The 19,305-nt window shown below is 39.6% G+C and overlaps 1 protein-coding gene across 2 annotated transcripts in view; it reads left to right on the top strand.

Moving 5' to 3' along the window:
* The window catches only part of NELL1 (neural EGFL like 1), an 874,935-nt gene that overhangs the window by 504,370 nt on the left and 351,260 nt on the right, over nt 1-19,305 (top strand). The gene's annotated exons all lie outside the window — the stretch shown is intronic.

Here is a 19,305-nt window from a genome sequence, read left to right as displayed (position 1 = left end):
CTTGACCATCTGATCTTGAATACAGTATTTCAAGGATCCATTCCAGCATAATCTTTTTGTGACCCGGTAAGTGTATTCTTTTAATAGGTTCACAAACGATTACAAACATAGAGAAAAATTGAGAGTATAATGTAATGAGCAGTCTTGTACCTACCGTTGAATCCTATCAAATTTTAACATTTTGTTGTCTTGCCACATATACTTTCTTTAAGAAGTTATAGGTAGCATTAAAATGCTTGTATACCTCTCTTGGATCTCATTCATCTTCCTGTTTCTGTTGAATTTGATACTTATCTCCATGGATGTTTCTGTATTTTTACTGTCTATCTATATATCTGTCAACACTATGTAGAATTCTTTGGTATGTTTCTCACATTACAAACATGATATCATACTGCATATATTCAGTTGTCATTTGCTTTTGTCACTCAACATGTTTTTGAGATTTATCCATGTTCACATACGTAGCTCTGGTTCATTCATTTTAATTGCTATAGTAACCCATTACATGAGTAATCCACAATTTACTTATTCTTTTTCCTGTTCACTAGTTTTTACAATGGCAAATAATGCTGGAATTATTACACTGGTAAAGGTCTCCTCTGCTATATACATCTTTAACTTGCCTTGATATTGTCAAATTGCTACCAGAGATTGGAATCACATTGTTCCAATTGCTTATTCCTGTGTTTGTTTATTTTATAGTTACTTGTTAGCTCAAGGAATTATTAAGAATCCTAAATTTACTTTCTTTTTTCATTTAACACACATTATGTGTTCTCCTCGGCGTTGGACTGCATTAAATATAAAAATCAGAAAGACTATAACCTGGTTACAACAAATTCTATACTGTAGACGAGCCATATGCACTTATTATCATACTTATTATTATCATATATAATAGTAAAAATGTCTACTCAGTCCATTGGGCTATACGAATTTACTAGGACCACCTTGCTTAAGTTTAGTTGAAACAAATGACCTTACAACAATTTTTTGGTGTTCTGCTGTGGTTTTTATTTGTTTATTGTTTTTGTTTTTACTTTTTTTACTTAGAGTGCTTCTGGCATTATAAGAAACACATATTACTTGGGACACAGATATACTTTAATTGTTTTTCTATAGTTTTTTTATTTCTATAAATCTATTTTATTTATTTTTGGCTATGTCCGGTCTTCGTTGCCGCACACAGGCTTTCTCTAGTTGCGGTGAGTGGGGGCTACTCTTCGTTGCGGTGTGCAGGCTTCTCATTGCAGTGGCTTTTCTTGTTGCAGAGCAAATGCTCTAAGTGTGTGAGCTTCAGTAGTTGTGGCATGCGGGCTCAGTAATTGTGGCTCACGAGCTCTAGAGCACAGGCTCAGTAGTTGTGATGCACAGGCTGAGTTGCTCTGCGGCATGTGCGATCTTTCCAGACCAGGGCTTGAACCCATGTCCCCTGCATTGGCAGGCAGATTCTTAACTACTGCACCACCATGGCAGTCCAAATTCTTAATAAATTTGCCTTGGTTATGGTCAAAGTCCTCTGGATATATTGTTCAGCTGCATGTAATGTTGTGACTATTACCAGAAGAAGAAAGAAGACTTTCTGTTGTTGTTTGAGTTTAATACAGATGTTTGCTTGTGATATTTAGCAGTACTGAAACTGGAGTCTCAGGAATGGCTCTTGTGAAGATTGTGAAAAAATGCTCAGTCATTTGTTGAACAAGATAACAGGTCTTGTTTCCAGTTGTGTTGTCAGTCGAATTGACAAGACATGATCGTTTTACCCAGCAGCAAGTAACTTACTTTAAGAAAAGATATGGAACAAGGAATACTGCCACATACACAACCAGTAACATCATAGAGGCCTCACACACCTAGATGCAGCTGCTGGTGTCCCATCCCAAAGCATGGGATTTGTTTTGGTTTCAAGGCATGGGAATTGACCGTAGTCTGGAAGGGAAGACTCTGCATGTTATATTGGGCATATTCTAAGGTAACAATATAATAGAGGGATTTGAGAGCATGGCTTTGGTGTCAAACAAGTTCAGGTTCTGGCTGTAGAGAAGCTGCAGGGTCTGTGGTCCTTCAGCTTAATATTCCTGAGAGTCACCTAGTACGTGGAGGGGAGCGTGCCCAGTTCCCATTCTGAAGTACAACTGCTGACATAGGTACCTAGCTATTCTGACGACAGCCTTAAATCAGAAATCAGCATGTGGTAAACCTAGTGGGACCATCATTTATCTCTAAAGATTGTATTTCCTCACTTGATGTTGCAGAATGTGCAGCCAGGGATCAGACGTTCCTCAAGCGTTCCCAGAGGCTGGAGGAAGAGATTATCGCCCAGCTGTTAACTCTTACCTGTTATGTCATCTCATTTTTCTAAGCCTCAGCAACTCAGTGGACAGTGGGAGAGAGAACATAGTAGAGATGGTGTTTTCTGCCTCCCTGGCAGAGAAAACTTTGCATGTCATAGTGGGCATATTCTAAGGTAGCAATATAATAGTGATTTGAGAGCATGGGTGGGCTTTGGGGTCAAACAAGTTCATGTTCAAGCCCTGGCTCTACTACTTCCTAGCCATCTGTCACTGTGGTAGGCAGAAGATGAAGGTATCCACAGCCTAACCCCTGGAACCGGTTAATATGTTAGGTTAAAAAACAAAGGATCATATGGTAGTTCTATTTTTAGTTTTTCAAGGAACCTCCATACTGTTCTCCGTAGTGGCTGTATCAATTTACATTCCCAGCAACAGTACAAGAGGGTTCCCTTTTCTCCACACTAAAAATATAACTACCGTAACTAAAAATAGAACTACCATACAACTGAGCAATCCCATTACTGGGCATATGCCCTGAGAAAATCATAATTCAAAAATTGTCATGTACCACAATGTTCATTGCAGCTCTATTTACAATAGCCAGGACATGGAAGCAACCTAAGTGTCCATCAACAGATGAATGGATAAAAATGTGGCACATATATACAATGGAATATTACTCAGCCATAAAAAGAAATGAAATTGAGTTATTTGTAGTGAGGTGGATGGACCTAGAGTCTGTCATACAGAGTGAAGTAAGTCAGAAAGAGAAAAACAAATACTGTATGTTAACATATATATGGAATCTAAAAAAAAAATGGTTCTGAAGAACCTAGGGGCAGGACAGGAATAAAGATGCAGATGTAGAGAATGGACTTGAGGACACAGGGAGGGGGAAGGGTAAGCTGGGAGGAAGTGAGAGAATGGCATTGACATATATACATTACCAAATGTAAGATAGGTAGCTAGTGGGAAGCAGCCACATAGCACAGGGAGATCAGCTTGGTGCTTTGTGACCACCTAGAGGGGTGGGATAGGGAGGGTGGGAGGGAGACACAAGAGAGAGGTGATATGGTCATATATGTATACGTATACCTGATACACTTTGTTATACAGCAGAAACTAACACAACACTGTGAAGCAATTATACTCCAATAAAGATGTTAAAGAAAAAAACCAAAGGAGAATTCAGGTTTCAGATGGAATTACAGTTGCTCATCAGCTGACTTTGAGATGGCTTCATTATCCTGGATTATCTGAGTTGGCCCAATGTAATTACAAGGGTCTTTATAAGTGAAAGAGGGAAGCAAAAGAAAGAGAACCAGACACATGGCATCCTGAGAAGGAATTAGCTACACATTGCTGGTTTTGAAGACAAATGAATGGGGCCTTGAGCCAAGGAATTCATGCAGCCTCTGGAAGCTGGAAAAGGCAAGGAAACATCTGTCTCCATAGCACTCCGCACCCGCAGCCCCCCACCCCCCGCAAAAGGAATACAGCTCTGCTGATACTTTGATTTCAGTGCAGTGAGACCCATTTTGGACTTCTGACCTCCAAACTGAAAGATGATAAATTTGTATTGTTTTAAGCTGCTAAGTTTTTGGTAATTTGTAACAGCAGCAGTAGAAAACTAAAACAATGCCCTTTATTCTTCTGTGATTTAGTTTCTCATTTTGTAAAATGATGTTTGTAACAGTCCTATTCTCCTACCATGGTTAGAAGATATAAGTACCTGTGCAGGGCTCTGTACTCACTCATTTTTTTTTTTAATTGCACTACAACTGCTCTACAACGTTGTGTTAGTTTCTGCTGCACAATGAAGTGAATCAGCTATATGTATACATATATCCCCTCCCTCATGGATCTCCCTCCCATGCCCCACCCACCAATCCCACCCATCTAGGTCATCACAGAGCACTGAGCTTCCTGTGCTTTATAGCATGTTCCCACTAGCTATCTATTTTACCCATGGTAGTGTATATATGTTAATCCTTATCTCCCAATTTGTCACACCCTCCCCATCCCCCTCTGTGTCCACTCGTCTGTTCTCTACATCTACATCTCTATTCCTGGCCTGGAAGTAGGTTCATCTGTACCCTTTTTCTAGATTCCACATATATGCATTAATAGACAATATTTGTTTTTCTCTTTCTGACTTACCTCATGCTGTATGGCAGACTCTAGGTCCATCCACATCTATACAGATGACCTAATTTCATTCCTTTTTATGGCTGAGTAATATTCCATTGTATATATGTACCACACTACTGGGCATATACCCTGAGAAAACCATAATTCAAAAGGGCACATGTACCCCAGTGTTCACTGCAGCATTCTTTACAATAGCCAGGAAATGGAAACAACCTAATGTCCAACGACAGTTGAATGGATAAAGAAGATGTACTCACTCTTGGTGAGACTTGGTGACTAGAAGTCAGGAGACTTGGGTTATGGTCTTAGGCAAAATGAGGACAATAGTAATTTCTTGCCTTTCATATGGAACTGATGTGAGAAGCAAATGAAGTTGTCTTAACTTTTATTTTTTAACTAAGGTACTATTCAAAAGTAACTTGTTGTAGTTTAACTCTACATTTCAAATGGTCTTAAAAGATGTTTTGTCAAAGATACATGAAAAAAGGCAAAATATGACACATGAACCACCATTTGATTCCAGGAAATAGTGCTGGAGTAATAGGTGGTATTAATTTCATTGATTGGTACTGAGTAGTATGGTTTTTTCTTTTAGATGTTCTATATTTATTGCATTTTTAATTTCCTATTTATGTGGTAATGATTATGGTTCTTAATTACAAATCCCAGAGTTTTATGTTATCTTTTAATTGCAACCTTTGCTTATGTCTGAATGTAAACACAAAGCTATTTATTTAATTCAACTGAAAATGAAGTGGAAGAATCATCTATTTGGCAAGAATATAATTATCATACATCCAGTAACACATTTTGAGTGTTTTAAAAGATTAATTGTAATTTTCAGTAAGTGGAATGGTTCTCATAGTACTGCTTGCTAATGATTAAGTAGTTCACAAATATTTATGGTGAGTTTTGATTGAATGTACAGTTGAATAGGTAAATTCAGGCAGATACAATTAAGACTTATTTGTCTTGATTCCTTTTTAAAAGTACAGCTGACCCTTGAACAAGGACGTAAGGGGCGCCAGCCTCCACACAGTTGAAAATCCACTTAGAATTTATAGTCAGCCTCTTATATGCAGTGCTTCTGTATTTTCAGCTTCAACCAACTGTGGATTGTGTAGTATTGTAATATGAATTTATTTTATTTTTTTATTATTTTTTAACATCTTTACGGGAGTATAATTGCTTTACATTGTTGTGTTAGTTGCTGCTGTATAGCAAAGTGAATCAGCTATACGTATACATATATCCCCATATCTCCTCCCTCTTGCCTCTCCCTCCCACCCTCCCTATCCCACCCCTCTAGGTGGTCACAAGGCACAGAGCTGATCTCCCTGTGCTATGCGGCTGCTTCCCACTAGCTATCTGTTTTAAATTTGGTAGTGTATATATATCCATGCCACTCTCTCGCTTCATTCCAGCTTCCCCTTCTCCTTCTCCATGTCCTTTAGTCCACCCTCTACGTGTGCATCTTTATTCCTGTCCTGCCCCTAGGTTCATCAGACCATTTTTTTTTTTATATTCCATATATATGTGTTAGCATAAGGTATTTGTTTTTCTCTTTCTGACTTACTTCACTCTGTATGACAGACTCTTGGTCCATCCACCTCACTACAAATAACTCAATTTTGTTTCTTTTTATGGCTAAGTAATATTCCACTGTATATACATGACACATCTTTATCCATTCATCTGTCGATGGACACTTACGTTAATTCCATGTCCTGGCTATTGTAAACAGTGCTGCAATGAACATTGTGGTACGTTACTCATTTTGAGTTATGATTTTCTCAAGGTATATGCCCAGTAGTGGGATTGCTGGGCCATATGGTAGTTATATTTTTAGTTATTTAAGGAACTTCCATACTGTTCTCCATAGTGGCTGTATCAGTTTACATTCCCACCAACAGTGTATGAGGGTTCCCTTTTCTCCATACCCTCTCCAGCATTTATTGCTTGTAGAGTTTTTGATGATGGCCATTCTGACTGGTGTGAGGTGATACCTCATTGTAGTTTTGATTTGCATTTCTCTAATGATAGGGATGTTGAGCATCCTTTCATATATTTGTTGGCAATCTGTATATCTTCTTTGGAGAAATGTCTATTTAGGGCTTCTGCCCATTTTCTGATTGGATTGTTTGTTTTTTTGCTATTGAGCTGCATGAGCTGATTGTATATTTTGGGGATTAATCCTCTGACAGTTGCCTCATTTGCAAATATTTTCTCCCATTCTGAGGGTTGTCTTTTCATCTTGTTTATGGTTTCCTTTGCTGTGCAAAAGCTTTGAAGTTTCATTAGGTCCCATTTGTTTATTTCTGTGTTTATTTCCATTTCTCTAGGAGGTGGGTCAAAAACGATCTTGCTGTGATTTATGTCATAGACTGCTCTTCCTATGTTTTCCTCTAAGAGTTTTATAGTGTCTGGCCTTACATTTAGGTCTTTAATCCATTTTGAGTTTGTGTATGGTGTTAGGGAGTGTTCTAATTTCATTCTTTTACATGTAGCTGTCCAGTATTCCCAGTACCACTTATTGAAGAGGCTGTTCTTTCTCCACTGTATATTCTTGCCTCCTTTATCAAAGTTAAGATGACCATATGTGCATTGGTTTATCTCTGGGCTTTGTATCCTGTTGCATTGATCTATATTTCTGTTTTTGTGCCAGTACCATACTGTCTTGATTCCTGTAGCTTTGTAGTGTAGTCTGAATTCAGGGAGCCTCATTCCCCCAGCTCCATTTTTGTTCTCAGGATTGCTTTAGCTATTCGGGGACTTTTGTGTTTCCATTCAAATTGTTAAACTTTTTGTTCCAATTCTGTGACAAATGCCATTGATAGGGATTGCATTGAATCTGTAGATTGCTTTGGGCAGTATAGTCATTTTCACAATGTTGATTCTTCCAATCCAAGAACATGGTACATCTCTCTATCTGTTTGTATCATTTTTAATTTCTTTCATCAGTGTCTTATAGTTTTCTGCATACAGGTCTTTTGTCTCCTTAGGTAGGTTTATTCTTAGGTATTTTATTCTTTTTGTTGCATTGGTAAATGAGAGTGTTTCCTCAATTTCTCTTTCAGATTTTTCATCATTAGTGTATAGGAATGCAAGAGATTGCTGTGCATTGATTTTGTATCCTGCTACTTTACCAAATTCATTGATTAGCTTTAATAGTGTTCTGATAGCATCTTTAGGATTCTCTATGTATAGTATCATGTCATCTGCAAACAGTGACAGTTTTACTTCTTCTTTTCCAATTTGGGTTCCTTTTATTTATTTTTCTTCTCTGATTGCTGTAGCTAAAACTTCCAAAACTATGTTGAATAAGAGTGGTGAGAGTGGGGTAACCTTGTCTTGTTCCTGATCTTAGTGGAAATGGTTTCAGTTTTTCACCATTGAGAACAATGTTGGCTCTGGGTGTGTTATATATGGCCTCTATTATGTTGAGGTAAGTTCCCTACTATTCCTACTTTCTGGAGAGTTTTTATCATAAATCAGTGTTGAATTTTCAAAAGCTTTTTCTGCATCTATTGAGATTCGCATATTGTTTTTCTCCTTCAATTTGCTAATATGGTTTATCACATTCATTTATTTGCATATAATGAAGAATCCTTGCATTCCTGGGATAACCCCCACTTGATTATGGTGTATGATCCTTTTAATGTGCTGTTGGATTCTGTTTGCTAGTATTTTGTTGAGGATTTTTACATCTATGTTCATTAGTGATATTGGCCTGTAGTTTTCTTTTTTTGTGACATCTTTGTCTGGTTTTGGTATCAGGGCGATGGTGGCCTTGTAGGATGAATTTGGGAATGTTCCTCCATGTGCTATATTTTGGAAGAGTTTGAGAAAGATAGGTGTTAGCTCTTCTCTAAATGTTTGACAGAATTCGCCTGTGAATACGTCTGGTCCTGGGCTTTTGTTTTTTGGAGGATTTTTAATCACAGTTTCAATTTCAGTGCTTGTGATTGGTCTGTTTATATTTTCAGTTTCTTCCTGGTTCAGTCATGCAAGGTTGTGCTTTTCTAAGAAGTTGTCCGTTTCTTCCAGATTGTCCATTTTATTGGCATATAGTTGCTTGTAGTAATCTCTCATGATCCTTTGTATTTCTTCAGTGTCAGTTGTTACTTCTCTTTAATTTCTAATTCTGTTGAATTGAGTCTTCTCCCTTTTTTTGTTGATGAGTCTGGTTAATTATCAATTTTGTTTATCTTCTCAAAGAACCAGCTTTTAGTTTTATTGATCTTTGCTATCATTTCCTTCATTTCTTTTTCATTTATTTCTGATCTGATCTTTATGATTTCTTTCCTTCTGCTTACTTTGGTGGTTTTTTGTTATTATTTCTCTAATTGCTTTAGGTGTAAATTTAGATTGTTTGTTTGAGATGTTTCTTGAGGTACGATTTTATTGCTATAAACTTCCCTCTTAGAACTGCTTTTGCTGCATTCCATCGATTTTGGGTTGTTGTGTTTTCATTGTCCTTTGTTTCTAGGTATTTTTTGATTTCCTCTTTGATTTCTTCAGTGATCTCTTGGTTATTTAGTAGCATATTGTTTAGCCTCCCTCTGTTTGTATTTTTTACATTTTTTATCCTGTAATTGATATCTAGTCTCATAGTATTGTGGTCATAAAAGATACTTGATATGATTTCAGTCTTCTTAAATGTATACTGTTGTATTTGGATGGAGTATCCTATAAATATTAATTAAGTCCATCTTGTTTAATGTGTCATTTAAAGCTTGTGTTTCCCTATTTATTTTCATTTTGGATGATCTGTCCATTGGTGAAAGTGGGGTGTTAAAGTTCGCTGCTATGATTGTGTTACTGTCGATTTCCCCTTTTATGTCTGTTAGCATTTGCCTTATATATTGAGGTGCTCCTATTTTGGGTACATAAATATTTACAATTGTTATATATTCTTCTGGATTGATCCCTTGGTCATTATGTAGTGTCCTTCTTTGTCTCTTGTAATAGTCTTTATTTTAAAGTCCATTTTATCTGATATGGGAATTGCTATTCCAGCTTTCTTTTGATTTCCATTTGCAAGGAATATCTTTTTCCATCTCCTCACTTTCAGTCTGTATGTGTCCCTAGGTCCGAAGTGGGTCTCTTGTAGACAGCATATATACAGGTCTTGTTTTTGTATCCATTCAGCCAGTCTGTGTCTTTTGGTTGGAGTATTTAATCCATTTACATTTAAGGTAGTTAACGATATGTGTGTTCCTATTACCATTTTCTTAGTTGTTTTGTGTTTGTTATTGTAGGTCTCTTCCTTCTCTTGTGTTTCCTGCCTAGAGAAGTTCCTTTAGCTTTTGTTGTAAAGCTGGTTTGCTGGTGCTGAACTCTCTTAGCTTTTGCTTGTCTGTAAAGATTTCAAATTCTCCATTGAATCTGAATGAGAACCTTGCTGGGTAGAGTAATCTTGGTTGTAGGTTTTTCCCTTTCATCATTTTATGTCCTGCCACTCCCTTCTGGCTTGCAGAATTTCTGCTGAATGATCCGCTGTTAACCTTATAGGGATTCCCTTGTATGTTATTGCTTTTTCCTTGCTGCTTTCAATTTTTTTCTTTGCTTTTAATATTTGATCATTTGATTAATATGTGTCTTGGCATGTTTCTCCTTGGATGTATCCTGTATGGGACTATCTGTCCTTCCTGGACTTGATTGACTATTTCCTTTCCCACATTAGGTAAGTTTTCAACCATAATCTCTTCCAATATTTTCTCAGTCCCTTTCTTTTTCTCTTCCTCTTCTGGGACCCCTGTAATTTGAATGTTGGTGTGGTTAATGTTATACCAGAGATCTCTGAGACGGTCCTCAATTATTTTCGTTCTTTTTTCTTTGTTCTGCTCTGCGATAGTTATTTCCACTATTTTATCTTTCAGGTCACTTATCCGTTCTTCTGCCTCAGTTATTCTGCTATTGATTCCTTTTAGAGAATTTTTAATTTCATTTATTGTGTTGTTCATCAGTGTTTGTTTGCTCATTAGTTCTTCTAGGTCCTTATTAAACATTACTTGTATTTTCTCCATTCTATTTCCAAGATTTTGGATCATCTTTACTATCATTACTCTGAATTCTTTTTCAGGTAGACTGCCTATTTCCTCTTCATTTGTTTGGTCTTGTGAGTTTTTACCTTGCTGCTTCATCTGCTGTGTATTTCTCTGTGGTCTCATGTTGCTTAACTTACTGTGTTTAGGGCCTCCTTTTCACAGGTTGCAGGTTCGTAGTTCTCATTGTTTTTGGTGTCTGTCCCCAGTGGGTAATGTTGGTTCAGTGGGTTGTGTAGGCTTCCTGGTGGAGAGGACTGGTGCTTGTGTTCTGGTGGATGAGGCTGCATCTTGTGTTTCTGGTGGGCAGGACCGTGTTCGGTGGTGTGTTTTGGGGTGTCTGTGAACTTAGTATGATTTTGGGCAGCCTCTCTGCTTATGGGTGGGGTTGTGTTCTTGTCTCGGTGGTTGTTTTGCATGGGGTATCCAGCACTGGAGCGTGCTGTTTGCTTAGTGGAGCTTGGTCCTAGCTTTGAGATGGAGATCTCTGGGAGAGCTCTTGCCAGTTGATAATTCGAGGGGCTGAGAGGTCTCTGGTGGTCCAGTGTCCTGAACTCAACTCTCCCTCCTCAGAGGCTCAGGCCTGACAGCCGGCCGGAACCTCAAGACCCTGTCAGCCACACGGCTTTTGGGAAGTCTGAGGTGTTCTGTCAGTTTTCAGTAGGTGTTCTGTAGAAGTCGTTCCACATGTTGATGTATTTTTGATGTATTTGTGGGGACTGAGGTGATTGCCACATCTTACTCCTTCGCCGCCTTGAAGGTCCTCTCTCTATACACCTCTTGTTGCTAGAGGATCCACATTTCATCAGGAAAGGACATAAATCTGGCAATCTCACTTCAGGCCTAGCCCATCCACCTTTTTTCCCTTTGTGCCTAGTCTGTTTCAGTTGCTCTGAGTGGGCCCTATGCAGAGGCCTTGCGCCCGGCCCTTCTGACCAGAGTTACTTGTGAAATGGCTGAGCCGACACCTCAGCTCGGGACATGCACTGAAGCTCCTCCTGTAATCTGAATGTAGTGAAGAAAATTCCGAATGTAAGTAGATCCTTGCAGTTGAAACCCATTTTGTTCAAGAGTCAACTGATTTTCTTTATTGACGTCAGGATTATATTACGTGTGTGTGTGTGCGTGCGTGTCTGTATGGAACGAAAAGTGAATGAGGCTGTTATTATAACTGGTTACCACTGTTTCCCTTTTCAAAACCACATGGCAAGATGTAGTGTGATAGAGACCCTGTTTGCATGTTCTAAATTTTCAGGTGACTTGTGGTCATAGTTAGAAGGTACATTTTGTAATGACAGATTTTTAAAAATGTATGTTTCCTGTGGAGATTTGATGAAGTAGTGGTTTGTTTAGGTTCTATACTAGAAGCATCTCAGTTAAAAAGAAGGCCACAGAAGGGGGTGTGGTCACACTTTTATGGATCAGCAGATAGCCGAGTCAGTCGTGCTTACATCACGCCCAGAATCTGAGCTGTTTCAGTTACCTCTTAGGGCAAATGTATCACAAAAGGTCCTCACCCATTTTTGAGCCTAAAGATAAGGAGCAAGGTGGACATCTAGGAATCTATTAAGGTTTTTACAGGACTTTTTAGCCATTGTTTTTAAACCATTTATCGCTGAGGAGCGATATCCATTTGTAATATTTAAACAATTAAAATGAATATAACTCATGCAGACCCTGACAGTGTATTTCTTGTTATTTCTTCTCTTCCTCTAAACATCAAATAATGGTGAAGACTCTGGTTATTTGACTACTCCTATGTGAAAATTCAAAAGTTAAAATTGGAAAGATAAATGGAGCAATTTATAATGTTGCAAATAGTTGATTTACCTTATACAAGAATACAATTCCTTTTCAAAGAGGTTGGCAGAGAGAAAACTTAAATTTGAAGTGTTTTGTAGTTTTGATACTCTCAAGTCAATCAGCAATAAAGAATGGAAGTTTCTCCTTACATTTTACAGCACATGGGAGGCAATTGGATCATTCTTCAACAACTGGATAAGGATTCAGTTGGGTCTGCATTCAGACCCGACATTGGAGACTGCATAAGTAAAAGGAATTTTTTTATAGAAATCTTGAAAAAGTCATATCAACAAATATTGGAAAATGTGTTTGCATTTTAGAGCCAGTCAGCATCTTTGCCACAGCCACAAGGCAAAAAAGAAGCATCTGAAAAGGAGAAAAGAATGTCTTTATAGAGAAAAACAATCTTCCTCTAAGTAAATCTAAAATAGAAGTGTTTCAGGAACTTTGTGTCCTTCTACAAAATTACCAAACACCAGAAAATTTCACAGATATGAAGTCGTTTCATTTGATGTTTCTGATTTTTTTTTTTCGAGTGACAGGGATAAGGGAAGGTTTTAGAGAATGTCTGCTGCCTTCACTTCTGACACTGCAAAGGGAGAAGCCAGTATCAGATTTTTAGATTGCAAGGATGTGTGTTACTTTTATGAAAAAAAACTCATGATGTTTATACGTGAAATTCTAAGCTTTGTAGATTTTACAGGATTAGATGTTAGCTGTGCTGGGTCTCCTCTTTGCAGAACCTCACAGATGTGAGTCATTTCCATTCCATCAACTTTCATTCCTGTTGAGCCCCATGATAGTTATAATGTCAGTGTCCTTCACCTTAGAAGATTCTCCAGCTGTGAAGCAAAGGACGGGGACTGAACACACATTGACCTTTATCTATTAAACTATCACTACAGGACAGACTCATGTCAGTTACTGGGTGGCATTTCTGAGAGCTCTCTCTCTGGCTGCTGTGCCTGTCCTGTGGCCTCCACACCTCCTAACCCCCATCCTGATACCCACCCGTCAACCCGCAGGTGGGAGCTCAGCCCTGCAGCTGCTCCTGTCTTTTGTGAATCAGTGATGCCTTAGCCCCTTGACTGCAATAGGCTTAGTTATTTTTCCCACTTTTAGCTTTTGGAACAGCTGGAGAGCAGGGTTAAATAGAAGGAGCAGGTAGCTCAGTGGTTCTCAACCTTCCCTTCTTTCCTGGAAGATTTAAAAAATGCTTATATCTGGACCCCATCATAGAGATTCTGATTCTTAGCCCAGTTGTTCTGGGCTAAGACTGAGCACTGATTCATTTTTTACATTCCTGAGATGATTTAATTGTGGCTGAGAAGATCTAGGAGCTTAGATATAGACTTAGGATTCCCAAAGTCTAGTTCCTGGACCAGCAGCATCAACATCACTTGGGAACTTATTAGAAATCCAAATCCTCAGGCTCTACCCAAGAACAACTCAATCGGAAACTTTTAGGGGCAGGGCCCAGAAATCTGTGTCTTAATAAGCCCTCCATATTCAGATGATGCCAGAGTTTGAGTACCACGGGTCTAGACTAACTTTCCAAGGTAGGGCAATGGCTTGAGGGCGCATTCCATTGATACCGCTATATTATATGTGAACGGAGGGTCAGCACAGACCCAAGTGGAGGAATAAGTCAGACACCAACCTTTGGGGAGCAAGCAGGATACCAAGATTCATGCTGGCAACCCAGCATCCCAGAAAGTTCTGTTTATCAGGAAATAGTACCAGATCCCAGCAAGTGGTGATTAGAGTGTGAGATTTAGAGAGATGCTGTACTGGGTTCAAATCCTGGCCTTTATTCACTTAGGAAACTAACCTCTCTGAATTTCATTTTTCACATAGGTAAAACAGGGACGGTAGTTATACCTTTCAAGGTCGCTGTGAAAAATAGAATAAAATTGTGAATGGAAAATATCCAGCAAGAGTAAATGTCTAACACATGCTCACAGCAAAATGCATTCTCAAGCAATTATTGATAATATTATTTCTGTACAAGAAGAGTCATTGCATTGTATGTGGTGCTGTCACTTTCTCCTCTTGTGTCCATGGCAGGTATTAGAAATTAACCCCAGCAGTCTTCCCAGTGGATTGGGGCCTTGAATCTTTTCTGATACAGCACTCCAGGCAACAACAATCAGACCTGGCTTTCAAGATGAGCCCCGTTTGTCACCCGCAGTTAAGAATGCAAAAATCTTCTTAGAGGTATTCCTGTTCCTCCATTTCTTTCTTGCCCGCATTTATGAAGCACCTGCTATAGCAGTTTCCAATAGGTACGTAACGCTAGCCACATTGAAAAGTTCTGGTAGCCACATGAAGAAAATAAGAAACAAGTGAAATGAAACTTAAATTTTTTTTCATTTAATGTCATGTATCCAAAGCATTATTTTTTCAATACATCATAAATATAAAAATTATTGAGATATTTTACATTCTTACTTATGGGACTAAGTCTTGAAAGCCAGTGTCTATTTTATACTTAGAGCACATCTCAATCCAGATTAGCCTTTTTTATTTTTCCTGGTACGCGGGCCTCTCACTGTTGTGACCTCTCCCGTTGCGGAGCACAGGCTCCGGACGTGCAGGCTTAGTGGCCATGGCTCATGGGCCCAGCCACTCCACGGCATGTGGGATCTTCCCAGACCGGGGCATGAACCCGTGTCCCCTGCATCGGCAGGCGGACTCTCAACCACTGTGCCACCAGGGAAGCCCAGATTAGCCATATTTTAAGGGCTCAGTAGCCACATGTGGCTAGTGGCTGCCATATTGGACCATGAAGCACTAGGTCCTCACGTCAAGGTCATAGCCTCAACAAGCTCACAGTTTATTGTGACTCAGTCACAGAGAGATGATAATATTCTCCTGCACAAAGTGCTGTTACCCCCCAGTTTGGATTTTCATGAAGAACAGGGTAATGTCTGTGTGGGACAGAATGACTGGCATTTCTGCAGGCTTCGTTTTCTTTTTTTGCTTCTGTATCTTGCCTATGTGGCTGGAAATATCAGCTCCACTCGGAGCCAGCAGGTCTGACACTCTCTGATCGCATTGCTTACTTTGAGTGGAGGTTTGTTTAGTGCCGCTGCTAAGGAATGTGTTTCTGCTGTCCTACCTTGATATTTGTCCATAATCATGTGACAACCAACCACTCATTGAGCTTGTGCAATAATATGCAAGGCACTGTGCTAAGCCACTCATGTACCAGTGGCTTCCCACCACACTCAAAATGCTATCTGATGACTTCGAGGGACCTACCTGATTTGACCCACGGCCACCTGGAAGACCTGATTTCCTACCATCATCCCTTTTCCTTACGCCACTCCTGCTACCTTGGCCTCCTGGATCTTCTTTTTCCATACTCAAGCCTTTCTCTTGGATTTATCTCAGCCTTGAATGCTGTTCCCCAGAATAACCATATGGTTAGCTCCTTCATTTCACCCAGGTCTTTGTTTAAATGGCATCAGAGAAACCTTCCCAGACCTTTCTATCTAATTTAGCACTCTTGTCACTCCCCATCTTTTCTCTCTGGTTTATTTTTCCTCATATTAATTATCACTACCCAAAATTATGTCACATATTTCTTTACATATTTATTTGTTGGTTGTCTCCCCCACCAAAGTGTGGTCTCCATCATGGCAGGGAAATTCTCTTTGTTTACTATTTGGTTTTCTGTGTTAGCACAGTGCAAACACATAGAAGGTACATGGTAAATATTTGAATGACATTGCATATGTATTATCTCATTTAATTTTTTTTTTTTTTTGCCGTACGCAAGCCTCTCACTGTTGTGGCCTCTCCTGCTATGGAGCACAGGCTCCAGACGCGCAGGCTCAGCGGCCATGGCTCACGGGCCCAGCCGCTCCGTGGCATGTGGGATCCTCCCGGACCGGGGAACGAACCTGTGTGCCCCGCATCGGCAGGCAGACTCTCAACCACTGCGCCACCAGGGAAGCCCTCTCATTTAATCTTTATCTGGCATTTTTGACTAAAAGAGAAACAGTGTGAGAGATAACACATCATAAGTGTAAAATTACAGTCATTAAGTAGCAGAGCTGAGACTTTAACCTAAGATGGTGTGTGTCCAGAGCTCAGATTTCTAATCCCTTCACTTTACCACCTTTTGAGAGGACAAAACCTTGTTTATGACCTTTATCTGCGCTTTTGACCTCCTATAAATTCTCCAGAAAAACCTTTGGCTCTGATGGTATGATTTTCTATTTCCTCCCCTATTAATACATTGCTAGATAGCATCAATCAGAGGAACCGATACCGAATTTGGTGACAGGTTTCACCAGTGCTATCAACATATGCATTGAAGTTTCTAGGGAGATCATGTAGTTGATGAAAATATATTTTGATTGCTGCAAAATTGCTCATCCTTGGGTTCATTTTAGGGCCCATCTATGTCAAGTGATAACCGAAACCATTGCAGAGTGAAGACGATGTGAAACTACTGGCAGATAGTGAGTTACCCTTTAATATACCTCATTCTGAAGATTGAAGGCTGTCTCAAAGGAATAAACAGTCTTTCCAGGTGCTTTGATTTCATTTCAACTGAGCTCCATACAACCTCATTGAGCTGCTGTGTCACACCATGCCCTGGGCGCAGAGCCAGGGATACTGTCCTGGTAATCTATTGCTGTATGATGGCCACCTCAAACTTAGTCGTGTAAAACAACAACCATTTTACTATGTTCATAAATTCTGGGGGTGGATAATCTAGACAGGGCCCAGCAGAGATGGCTATTATCTCCTTGATATCTGGGCCTCAGCTGGGAAGAATTAAGGGCTGGGGAGACTCAAACAACTGAGAAATGCCATCTTCCTAAGCCTCCTATCCTCACGTGTCTGGTGCCTGGGCTGATATTCCTTGATGTCTGGGCTCAGCTGGGGCCATCACCTGGAGCTTGTACACATACATGTGTGGCCATGTGTCTTCAGCCGTCCACAGGTTGGCAGCTGGGTTCTAAGAGGTAATGTCCTGGGATGGGGCATCCAGAGAATGAGCATTACAGAAGCTGCCAGACTCTTTCTGACCTTAGCCTTGGAAGTCATGTGACATAGTTTCTGCCACATTCCCTTAATTACAAATGCATTTCTAGGGGAGGAATAGATTGTACCTCATGATCCAGGGAAGGGTGAAGTTATATTGTAGAATAGCACGTGGGTTGGGAGATATTGATTTGGCCATTTTTAGAAAATCTGCTACAGACCCAGGAGAAAATGATATTTGTTACTACCTGTAAACACCAGGAGTTACACAGAGGTGGGAGACAGGCGTGGGAGACATATCGGGCAACTTCATTTTCCTTTGGAAAGCAATCCTGGCCTACAACGTGCACATTCTATATGTAAATGGGGTTATTTCCTCTGCCTTGTGTTTCCATCCCGTTGTTCACTAAGGCGATTTTTCTAGATCTGTCACCTTGCTGTAATGATTCACTGTATGAGTTCTGGTATTGCTTTGACACTTAGGCTCAATTTGTTTGCTTCTTAATCATCCAAGACAGTGTACCCTCCAATCCATGAGGCTAAGAAAGCTTAGTGTCTTCTCATGCTCCAGGGATTTTCTTGTTACTACAGATTCCCAGGAATACTCATCAGAGAGCTGAGGCAGCACAGACAGATTGTAAGCCTCTTTCACGCTTAATAAATCTACACGTTAATATTTTTAGGGTGGCATTTCCTTTGTTAGTTGGCCTGGCATATGTATATACATTTAAAATTCATTTTATTGAAGTATAGTTGATTTATAATGTGTTGATTTTTGCTGTACAACAAAGTGATACAGATGTATACATATTCTTTTTCATATTCTTTTCCATTATGGTTTATCACACAGAATATTGAATGTAGTTCCCTGTTCTATACAGTAGAACCTTGTTTTTTAATCCATTCTATACACAGTAGTTTGCATCTGCTAATCCCAAACTCCCATTTCATCCCTCCCCCACCCTCTCTCCCCCTTGGCAACTACAAGTCTGTTCTCTATATCTGTGAGTCTCTTTCTGTTTCATAGATAGGTTCATTTATGTTATATTTTAGATTCCACATGTAAGTGATACCATATGGCATTTGTCTTTCTCTGTCTGACCTCACTTAGTTTGATAATCTCTAGGTCCATCCATGTTGCTGTATATGACATTATTTCATTCTCTTTTACGGCTGAGTTGTATTCCATTATATATATGTTCCATATCTTTATCCATTCATCTGTCAATGGACATTTAGGTTTCTTCCATGTCCTGGCTATTAATAGTGCTGCTATGAACATAGGTGTGCATGTATCTTTTCGAATTATAGTTTTGTCTGGATATATGGCCTGGCATATATTTTTAAGTATTCTAATTTTCAGAATCCTAGCCCAGCTGAGCAAAACAAAAAAAAACTAACAATTACTGAGCATCTACTATGTATTAAGAACTGTGCAAATCTTTCTAATTATATCTTTATTAATACAACTCCACAGCAAGGTGGGTGGTGGTGTTTCTTCTTAAAGATGGGGACATTGAGCCTCTGAAGGTTTAAGTGACTTGCTGATTTCTTAGAGCTGCTTCACATGGGGACTGGGGTTCAAACTCAGTATGCGTGTCTCTCAAATACCTGCTCTTCCCCTTATCCCACAGATGCTGTCGCATGATTTCATTATGGACTTTGTATCCTCAGTCCCCTTTCTTTCGATCCTCCTGTGTCTCTTTTCTAGGAAACACGAAGGGCATCAGGACTTGGTCCCTCACTGTCCTCTCAGAACCTTATCAGGTGAACAATTATACGTAATGTTGGTAGATTCGTTTTCTAGCAGTGCCATAACAAAGTGCCACACACTGGGTGGTTTAAAACCACAGAACATTTTACTCTCACAATTTGAGAGGTCAGGATCCAAAATCAAGGAGCTAGCAGGGCCACACTCCCTCCACAGGCTCAAGGGGAGGGGCCTTCCTTGCCTCTTCTGTCTTCTAGTGGCTCTGGTGTTCCTTGACTTGTGGCTGTGTGAGTCC

This window comes from Globicephala melas, chromosome 8 (assembly GCF_963455315.2).
Source record: "Globicephala melas chromosome 8, mGloMel1.2, whole genome shotgun sequence".
In the NCBI taxonomy this organism is placed as follows: Eukaryota; Metazoa; Chordata; class Mammalia; order Artiodactyla; family Delphinidae; genus Globicephala; species Globicephala melas.
The sequence above is the reverse complement of the archived record's forward strand: the minus strand, read 5'-3'. Positions and strand labels throughout refer to the sequence as shown.